Source organism: Neophocaena asiaeorientalis, unplaced genomic scaffold (assembly GCF_003031525.2).
Source record: "Neophocaena asiaeorientalis asiaeorientalis breed wild unplaced genomic scaffold, Neophocaena_asiaeorientalis_V1.1 scaffold478, whole genome shotgun sequence".
Lineage (NCBI taxonomy): Eukaryota > Metazoa > Chordata > Mammalia > Artiodactyla > Phocoenidae > Neophocaena > Neophocaena asiaeorientalis.
Genome location: NW_020173200.1, coordinates 1,481,750 through 1,484,567, shown reverse-complemented (window position 1 = coordinate 1,484,567; position 2,818 = coordinate 1,481,750). Strand labels below are relative to the sequence as shown.

Here is a 2,818-nt window from a genome sequence, read left to right as displayed (position 1 = left end):
GTTGCTGGGGTGGGTGTGAGTGCACAGAAAGTGGGGAATAAGCCAGTACCTTAATTAGCACAATCTGGGCCCCGAAGTCTGTGCTCCGAGTCGGCAGGGAAAAGCAGAACTGCAAAGCAGCCATGTTCTTTCCCTTTCTCAGCACCTCCACTTTGAGACTTGACTTGGCCAAGATATATCATTTTCTACTTCATGCTAAATTTTTTTTTCACTCACCTCTTTTCTGCCTCAGTTTTCTTCCCCGCCCCCGCTTCTTTCTGCCATTGTTCTGTCTCTCCCTGTTTCAGCATTATACCCATCTCACTCCCAAACAAGGAAAAAAATCTATGTAATAGAAAGACTAAAACGAAAGGCACTGAAGTGGGAGCAGGCCCACGCCTGCACTGCCAGGGGGACTGTACTTTGTGCTGTTCACTTCACGATGGCTATTTCTGGAATTACGGGTGATTTTTGTGTTTTGCTCCTTTATATTTTCTAAATTCCCTGCAGTGAATGGGTATCATTTTTGTATTAAAAACATGAAAAGTTCTCTGTTTTTAACTTAATGAAGTGCAGTACTGCGAACCTCGATATTTGTACATATGCCTTGCACAGGCCCTAGATCCTCTCCTTCTTGAGCCCAGAACAATGAGGTGGATTTGAAGTCACTAATCTGGACTCAAGTCCTGGCTCCTCTACTTACTAGCCATGTGATTTTTGACACATCATGTGGAATCTTAGACGTGCTGCACTGCCCTTCTGAGTCTCATTTTCTCCTTCTGTAAAATAGGATTATGGGTCTTGCTCTGTCTTCAACACAGGACAAGTGCGAGGGTCAAATGAGATAGTGGGCCGACAGGTGCTGTACAAAGTGTTGTGTGGACAGGTAGCATCACAGGGGTCTTGCTGATGGTACATAAGTAGCAGGTGGCGGGTTTTCTTACCTCTAACTTCAGCCACCTCCTGAGATGGGGTGGCTTGTCACTGTGGCCCTCAATCACTTGTGTCCTGCTGGCCTCTCCAAAACCCAATCTTACAGTCTAAAAATAGCTGTAACTTTGGATCAGTTTTTCCTTTTGTCAAAGAAAAAAAAAAGTGAGATAGCTACAGTTACTCTAGAGGCCCCTCAGTTGTGTATGCAACAAGTCTGTTGGACACACGTAGGAGGTGAGAAAGCAGGCACACACCTGGGCTGTTGGTAGGGCTGCAAACTGTACTGTTCATGTACCCAGAGATCTGACTGCCGGGGATTCACCCTTGGCTGTACTACACAAGCGTGCAAAGGTAACTGTGCACAGATGTGCATCAGAAGTCCGCCGCTAAAAGCAAAAAACTGGAAACAAGCTCAATGCTATCAATTTGGGGAACTGGTTAAATAAAATTGGCACGTTCATTCAGTGACGTACAAGATAACCATTATGTTGCTTGAGTGGATTCCTACACACCAATATGAAATTGTCTCCATGATGTAATTTTAGGTAAAGAAAAAGAAGACATAGAACTGTAGTGGTATTCTATTTACATTTTTTGGTAGTACATATATATTTTGAAGTTTTTTAACTTTCTGCACAGATTGGTAAGAAACTGTTCATCAGGATTAACCCCCCCACCCCCAGGCATGGGCCTGTGGGTCAGGGGCTAGGTGGGAGAGGACTGAACATTTCTATTTATGTCTATCGATACTCCGGGGGTTTCTTTTAGCTACATTTGTACTACTTTCATGTCTTTTTGAATGCCATCTAAAACCGCCTTGGAAAGGTGTACAATCCAAGATTTGTAAAATGCTGTGGTGAATATCATAGTAGAGTGGGAGCACGGAGGAAAAGTAAGCAACTGGCGGGTCCGGGAAGGCTTCACAAGAGGCAGTGGTGTTGACAATTGGTTTTAAAAGCCTTCAGTAGGTGAACGAGTCAGAGAAGGGCCTTTTAGATGGAGAGCAGCATATGCAAAGCACCTGGACCACAGTCCCGTGTGAACGGAAGATGGTGCTGGGGAGTTGCAGGCAATGAGGCCCAGGAGGGTCAGATTTTTGAGGGGTCTTGAGTGCCTCTCCAGGACCTTGGACCCTACTGTGTGAGGCAGGCAGTGGTGAGCCGTCAAAGGGTTTTAAGCAGCCTGATGTGATGTGATGGGGCAGGGCTCAGAATGGGAGGTGCCGGAGGCCGTCATGGTGCAGAGAGAGCCGCCGAGGCCTGAGTGAGGTGGGGGGCTGGAGGAGGGGAGAGGTGGAGCTGGCGGTGGGCCAGGGGGTTCATGCCTCCCTCCTCTCAGGGTCTAATTAGGCACCACATCCCCAGCCTGGGAGACACGTGCACGGCGCTGGCTGCGGGGCACACGGGTGGCAGGATTCCGCCCTCACAGCCTCCTGCCCTGCCCGCACTCCAGCCCAGGGTGCCTCATTTTTCCTCTGTTCACTGGGGGAAGCAGGTGGATGATGTGGCAGTAACAGAGCTCCCATTCTGGTTGTGTGGCGCTTACTGTGGAAAATAAGCACCCTTCAAATGTGCGTGGCATTTTATAGTTTACAAAAATTTTTCATAGCTTTTCTTTCGTTTGATTCTCATAACAACCCAGTGAGGTGGGGTCATCAACCTACCCTGAAGTTAAAAACCAAGGCTCGGGCTTCCCTGGTGGCACAGTGGTTGAGAGTCCGCCTGCCGATGCAGGGGACACGGGTTCGTGCCCCGGTCCGGGGAAGATCCCACATGCCGTGGAGCGGCTGGGCCCGTGAGCCATGGCCGCTGAGCCTGCGTGTCCAGAGCCTGTGCTTCGCAACGGGAGAGGACACAACAGTGAGAGGCCCGCGTACCTCAAAAAAAAAAAAAAAAAAGAAAAACAA

General features: G+C 48.6%; 1 protein-coding gene across 3 annotated transcripts in view; it reads left to right on the top strand.

The window, feature by feature from the left end:
- Window positions 1–2,818, top strand: part of P3H1 (prolyl 3-hydroxylase 1) — a 19,376-nt gene that overhangs the window by 8,539 nt on the left and 8,019 nt on the right. The window lies entirely within an intron of this gene.